This window comes from Ceratotherium simum, chromosome X (genome assembly GCF_057802395.1).
Source record: "Ceratotherium simum simum isolate JZ-2026a chromosome X, ASM5780239v1, whole genome shotgun sequence".
NCBI classification, from domain to species: domain Eukaryota; kingdom Metazoa; phylum Chordata; class Mammalia; order Perissodactyla; family Rhinocerotidae; genus Ceratotherium; species Ceratotherium simum.
The window spans coordinates 66,970,357-66,977,964 of NC_141940.1; the positions used below are offsets into that span (position 1 = coordinate 66,970,357).

Sequence of the window (7,608 nt, forward strand, 5' to 3'; positions counted from 1 at the left end):
TGGGCTGTCTTTTCATTTTACTGATTTTTTTTTTTTTGCCATGCAGAAGATTTTTAGTTTGACGTAGTCCTATTTATTTTTTCTTTTGTTTTCCTTGCCTAAGGAGACATAGTATTCAAGAAGATACTGCTAAGACTGATGTCAAAGAGTGTACTGCTTATATTTTCTTCTAGGGGTTTTATGGTTTCAAGTCTTACATTCAAGTCTTTCATTCATTTTGAGTTAATTTTTGTGTATGGTGTAAGATAATGGTCTAATTTCATTCCTTTGCATGTGACTGTCCAGTTTTCCCAACATCATTTATTGAAGAGGCTTTCTTTTCTCCATTGTATGTTCTTGGCTCTTTTGTCAAAGATTAGCAGTCCATAGATGTCTGGGTTTATTTCTGATTCTCATTTCTGTTCCATTGATCTGTTTGTCTGTTTTTCTGCCAGTCCCATGCTGTCTTGATTACTATCACATTGTAGTATGTCTTGAAATCAGGGTGTGTGATACCTCCAGATTTGTTCTTTTTTCTCAGGATAAGAACAGATTAGTGGTTACGAGAGGGGAAGCAGGGGTCAGACTGTGAAAGGGGTAAAGGAGCACATGTGTATGGTGATGGATGGCAGCTAGACTTTTGGTGGTAAACATAATGCAGTCTATATAGAAGTTAAAATATGATGATGTACAACCAAAATTTATATAATGTTATAAAACAATGTTACCTCAATAAAAATTTTAAAAATATATTATAATGTAAGTTAACATACAATATATTTTTTAAAATAGATATTAAGAAGATGTTAAGATAGTTCAGTTAGAGATATTATTTCTGGCGGGGGAAATTAGGAAAAGTCTCATGTAGTAAGAGCTTTGAACTCTCAATGGGATTTTAATAAGTGGAGAACTGTGTGTGTGCGTGTGTGCACACATGCACATGTGTGTGCACTCAGGGTGGTCATTCCATGTGCTTATGGAGGTAATGGTATGTACAAAGGCATAGAATTAGGGCATAGTGGATGTAAATAATGAAAGGAACACTAATTTTGAGAGTCAAAAGACAAGAGGTGAAGTTTCAGGTTTATCACTAATTTAATGGTCAACTTGGACAAGTCATGCTAGATCTCTAGCCATCAAGGACTCAGGTTCCTCATCTTTAACAAGAAATGGTCCAACTAAATCAGGGCTTTTCAACCGGGCTCTATTCCATAGCAGACGTTCAGGGTGAGGTGAAGGGGCAGCACTTCAACTGAAGCAGTTTCATTTTGGCATTTTTCTAAGAGGAGTTTTGTTGTTATTACTTTAAACAATGTTGGATATGGGCCATTAAATAGTTTTATGAGTCTAAGAAAAAAATAGTGAGTAACAGAGTTTGACTGGAGTGTAGGTTACATGTGATCAAATAATAAGCAACACAAACTGAAAGGTAGGCTGAGGCTAGTGACTGAGGGGCCTAAATGCCAGCCTAAGAAGTCTGGACTATGATCGAAAGTGGGAACTAGTGAAGGTTTTCTACCACAAGGATGTGCTCATAGTTGTAATTTTTTAAAATAAATTTTTGAGAAATTTGCTTGAAATAATACAGTTATTATGTAGTTGTAAGAAATAATACAGAAAGGTCTTATGTACCATTTACCCATGGTAAAATCTTGCAAAATTATAGTACAATATCAAACCAATCTTATTCAGATTTGCTCAGTTTTACTTGTACTTTTTTGTGTACTTATTTTTGTACTTATTTACTTATACTTGTGTGTGTGATGGTTATTTAGTTCTATGCCAGTTTGTCATATATATTGGTTTGTGTATCCACCGCCACAGTAAATATACAGGACAGTTCCTTCACCACAAAAATCCCTCCTTTTGCCCTTTTATAACTACATTCACCTTGTGCTCCTCCACCCTCTAACCCCTAACTCCTGGCAACCATTAGTCTGTTCTGCATTTCTATACATTTATCTCAAAACAGTTATATAATGGAATCACATGTTATATAACATTTTGGGATTGTTTTTTTCTTCTTTCACTCACTATAATACCCATGATCCATTCAAGTTGTTGTGTGCATCAAAAGTTTGTTTCTTTTCATTGCTGAGCTGTATTTCATGGTATGGATGTACCCAAATTTGTTTATCCACTCAATGAAGACATATTCCAGTTTGGGGCTATTACAAGTAAAGCTGCTATGAACATTTTTGTACAGGTCTTTGTGTGAACATAAGTTTTCATTTATCTGGAGAAAATGTTCCAGAGTGTAACTGCTGGGTTGTACTGTAAATGCATGTTTAGCTTACAAGAAAATGCCAAACTATTTCCAAAGAAGCAAATCCACTTTACAGTCCCACCAGCAATATATGAGCAATCCAATTTGTCTGCAACTTCACCAGAATTTTGTGGTGTTACTGTTTTTTATTTTAGCCATTTTGATATCTCATTGTGGTTTTAATTTATATTTTTCAAATGGCTAGTGGTGTTTCACATCTTTCCAGGTGCTTATTTGCTATCTGTATATCCCCTCCAGTGTAGTTTTCACTCAGCATTTTGCCATTATTAAATTATTTATTTTGCTGAGGATGATTCGCCTAAAGCTAACATCTGTTGTCAATCTTCCTCTTTTTGCATGGAAGCACGGCCACTGAGACGAGTGGGGTAGGTCCATGCCTGGGAACCGAACCCAGGCCACCAAAGTGGAACACACCAAACATAACCACTAGGCTACCAGGGCTGGCCCTTAGATTAATTTTTAAAATGTTGATTGTTGAGCACTCTTTGTATATCCTACATAAGAATCTTTTGTTGGATATATGTTCTATAGATATATTCTACCAGTCTATAGCTTGTCTTCCCATTCTCCAAAAACAGTCTTTCACAGAGCAAAAGTTTTTAATGTTGATGAAGTTCAACTTAATTTTTCCTTTAATAGATTGTGCCTTTGGTGTCAAGTCTAAGAACTCTTTGCCAAGTCCTAGGTCCTGAAGATATTCTCCCATGTTTTCGTCTAAATAATTTTTTAAACAAAATTTTAATTTTGAAGTGACTTTACATTTATAGAAAAGTTGCAGAGATAGTAGAGAGTTCCTAAATATCTTACAATCATTTTCTTCTAATGTTATCATACACCTGTCAAAAGAAGAAATTAACAATGGTACCATGTAATTAACTAAAGCTCATACATTATTCATATTTCACCAGTATTCACATTAATATCTCTTTTCTGTTCTAAGCTCCAATCCAGGCAACCATATTGCATTCAGTCATCATGTTTCCTTAGTCTCCCACAGTGCGTGGCAGTTTCTTTGTTTCTCATGACCTTAAAACTCTTTTTCAGATTGTGGTAAAATAACACATATAAAATTTACCATCTTAACCATTTTAAGTGTACAGTTCAATGGCATTAAGTACATTCATATTGTTAAGCAGCCATCACCACCATCCATCTCCAGAACCCTTTTGATCTTGTAAAACTGAAACTCTGTACATATTACATAACAACTCTCCATTCCTCCCTCCCTCAGCCCCAGAAAAACCACCCATCTGCTTTCTGTCTCTATGAATTTGACTACTGTAGATAACTCATGTAAGTGGAATCATTGAGCATTTCTCTTTTCGTGACAGGATTTTTTCACTTAGCATAACGTCCTTAAGTTTCATTCATGTTGTAGCATGTGTCAGAAAATCCTTCATTTTTAAGGCTGAATAATATTCCACTGTATTTATAAACCACATTTTATCTATTCATCTGTTGATGGATGCTGGGGTTGCTTCTACCTTTTGGCTATTGTGAATAATTTTGCTATAAGCATGAGTGTACAAATATATCTTCAAGTTCCTGCTTTCAATTCATTTGGGTATATACCCAGAAGTGGAATTGTTGGATCACAGGTAATTCTATTTTTAATTTTTCTTCTGGAAAAACTGTCAGAATCTAGAGGATACTATGTGGCTTCAAGACTGCTTCCTCAACCACCACCCTAAAGTCACACAAACTGTTGTTTAACCAGACCCCATCTTGGAGAGGAAGAGCTAATCCCTCCGTGTGGGTGCTGGATTCCACATTTTTCAGCCTTCTTGGAATATATACTATTGAGTATGCTATCTCTATTGTATCTTTTTTTATTGACGCAACGTTGGTTTGTAACATTATATAAATTTAAGGTGTATATCAGTATATTTTGTTTTTTGTGTAGACTACATCATGTTCACCACTCAAATACTAATTACCATCTGTCATGTACACATGTGCCCTATCACCCTTGTCTCCCTCCTCTCTATCCCTTTCCTCTCTGATAACCACAAATCTAATCTCTGTATCTAAGTGTTTGTTTGTTGTTGTTACTTTTATCTTCTACTTATGAGTGAGATCATGTGGTATTTGACTTTTTCCATCTGACTCATTTCGCTTAGCATAATACCTACAAGTTTCATCCATGTTTTTGCAAATGGCAAGATTTCATCTTTTTATGGCTGACTAGTATTCTATTGTGTATATATACCACATCTTCTTTATCCATTCATCTATTGATATGCACTCAGGTTGTTTCCAAGTCTTGGCTACTGTGAATAATGCTTCAATGAGCATAAGGGTGGAAATATCTTTTTGCATTTGTATTTTTGTGTTCTTTGGATAAATACCCAGAAGTGGAATAGTTGGATCATATGGTAGTTATATTCTTAAGTTTTTGAGGAATTTCCATACTGTTTTCCATTGTGGCTGCACCAGTTTACATTCCCACCAGTGGTGTATGCGAGTTCTCTTTTCTCCACAACCTCTCCAACACTTGTTATTTCTTGTGTTGTTAATTATAACCATTCTGACGGGCATGAGGTGATATCTTACTGTAGTTTTGATTTGCATTTCCATAAGAATTAATGATGTTGAACATCTTTTCATGTGCTTGTTGGCCATCTGTATATCTTCTTTGGAAAAATGTCTGTTCAGATCCTCTGCACATTTTTTGATTGGGTTGTTCATTTTTTTTGTTGTTTACTTGCATGAGTTCTTTACATATTTTGGATATTAGCCCCTTATCAGATATGTGATTTGCAAATATCTTCTCTCAATTGTTATCTTGTCTTTTCATTTTCATTTTGTTGATGGTTTCCTTTGCTGTGCAGAGGCCAGTATTGTTGGATCACATGGTAACTTTATTTTTAATTTTTTCCCATAATGGCTGCACCATTTTACATTCCCACCATCAGTGTACAAGAGTTCCAATTTCTCCACACCCTTGCCAACACTTGTTATTTTCTGTTTTTATAGTAGCCATCATAATGGATGTGAGGTGTTATCTTGTTATGGTTTTGATTTGCATTTCCCTAGTGATTAGTGAGGATGAGCATCTTTTCATGCACTTATTTGGTTATTTGTACATGTTACTTGGAGAAATTTCTATTCAAGTGCTTTGCACATTTTTAAATCATGTTATGTGTTTGCAGTTGAGTTGTAGGATTTCATTATATATTCTGGATATTAATCTCTTATCAGATATATGACTTGCAAATATTTTCTCCCATTTTGTGGATTGCCTCTTTTACTCTATTGATTGCATCCTTTGATATGCAAAACGTTCAAATTTTTACTTAGTTTAGTTTATCTAACACTTTCGTTGCCTCTGCTTTTGGTGTCATGTCCAAAAATCATTGCCAAATCCAATTTCAAGAACATTCTACTCTATGTTTTCTTCTAGGAGTTTTATGTTTTTAGTTGTTGCATTTATATTTATGATCCATATAGAGTTAATTTCTGTGTGTAGTTTGAGGAAGAGGTCAAATTTCATTTTATGCATGTAGATATCCTGTTGTCCCAGTACTATTTGTTGAAAAGACTATTCTTTCCTCCATTGTATTCTCTGGCTTTCTTGTTGAGAATCAATTGACCGTGAATGTATAGATATATTTCTGGACTCTAAGTTCTATCCCATTGATCCATATGCCCATACTCATGTCAGTACCACACAGGCTTGATTACTGTAGCTTTGTAGTAAGTTTCGAAATCAAGAAGTATGAGTCTTCTAATTTCCAATTACAGTTTTGTTCCCCCTCCCCCAAGATTGTTGTGCCATTTCAAGTTTTTAATTTTGATAAATTCCAACTTGTCTATTTTTAATTGTTTTTTGTTTTTGGCTTGTCCCTTTGATGTCTTATCCAAGAAATTATTGCAAAATCTAATGTCATGAAGCTTGTTCCCAATGTTTTCTTCTAACAGTTTTCTAGGTTAACTCTTACTTTTAGGTCTTTGATCAACTTTGAGTAAATTTTTATATGATGTAGGGTGAGTCCAAATTAATTATTTTGCATGTGGATATTCAATTTTCCCAGAAGCAATCATTGCAAGGACTTTCTTTCCTCATGAAATGGTCTTAGCTCCCTTGTCAAAAAATCATTTGATCACATATATGAGAGTTTATTTCTGAACTCTGTAGTCTATTCCATTTGTCTAAATGTCTGTCTTTATGCTAGTAAATACTGTTTTGATTACTGTAAGTAATCAAGTACTGTGATAAGTTTTCTTATCAGTAAGTGTGAGATCTCCTACTTTTTAAATTATTTTTTGTTTGTTCTGGCAATTATGGGTCTCTTGATGTCCCATATGAATTTGAAGATGGATTTTTCGAGAGAGGCGGAGTCAAGATGGCGGCGTAGCCAGACTCTGAACTCACCTCCTCCCGTGGACACAGCCAATTTACAACTACTCGTGGAAAAATTACCCCTGAGACAGAACTGAAAACTGGAAAAGAGGAACTCCTGCAACAACGGACAATCCTAACTGGGGTGGAAGAGGCAGAGACTCCCTTCCGGAGAGGAAAAACGCCGCCTTCACAAGCCGCCAGCATCACGGCTGCCGGGAGCAGCTAACAGGTACGCAGCATCCCTGGAGGCGCGGGGCCCTGAGCCGGGGAGCGCCCCCGCTGTGGGCATTTTGTGGACCCAGCACAATCGACACCAGTGGCATAATATCTGACCTTGCCTGCTACTAAAGCATTGGGGAGCACCCCCAGAAAACCCGGTTAACAAAGAAACTAAAACTGGCTCTTAAAGGGCCCGCGCACAAACTCACCCGTTCCACAAAGCATCCTAAAATCACCAGAAAGAAAGGTGCACACTGCTTTGGTGACAAGAGACTCACCTAATAGGCCCTGAGTGCATCTCGGTGAGGGGTGAGACCTCTCCAGGGACTGGGACATTGGCGGCGGCCATTGTTGTGGCCTGGTGTGAGCGTGCTGAGACAGACGCCATTGGAGTTTTCCCTGAGACCTGCTAGCCCAGGGTCTGCTCCACCCGCTAGAGCACCGATTTAATGCAGCTCAGCCAAGGCAGGCAGCCCACCCTAGAGACTGGCCCCACCTAACAACAAGCCCTCAGGCAACGTGTGGGCCTGCATAGATTGGTGACTGGATTTTCTGCAGCCTGGCAACTGAGCTGACTTGAGCGGGGCAGGGTGTGCACAAGGAGCGGGTGGAGAGTGTGGGGTGGTGGCGGAGTGTGTGGGGCTCCCGCCGTGGAGAGACTGGGTCCGCTTGGGGAGGTTGGGGCGCTCACACGGGGCAGGACTGTGTTGACTGTGTGTGTGGACCTCTGGCCGGCAAGGCTTGTCAGCTGCAGAAGACTTGTACTTCTCAAAGACCC

General features: G+C 37.7%; 1 protein-coding gene across 1 annotated transcript in view; it reads right to left on the reverse strand.

Annotated features, from left to right (window-relative positions):
* The window catches only part of P2RY10 (P2Y receptor family member 10), a 55,940-nt gene extending 48,661 nt beyond the window's left edge, over nucleotides 1-7,279 (reverse strand). The window contains exon 1 of the mRNA XM_087427609.1: nucleotides 7,109-7,279. The gene's annotated coding sequence lies outside the window, so the exon portion shown is untranslated. The remainder of the gene's footprint in view (nucleotides 1-7,108) is intronic.
* Between the last annotated feature and the right edge of the window lie 329 nt (nucleotides 7,280-7,608).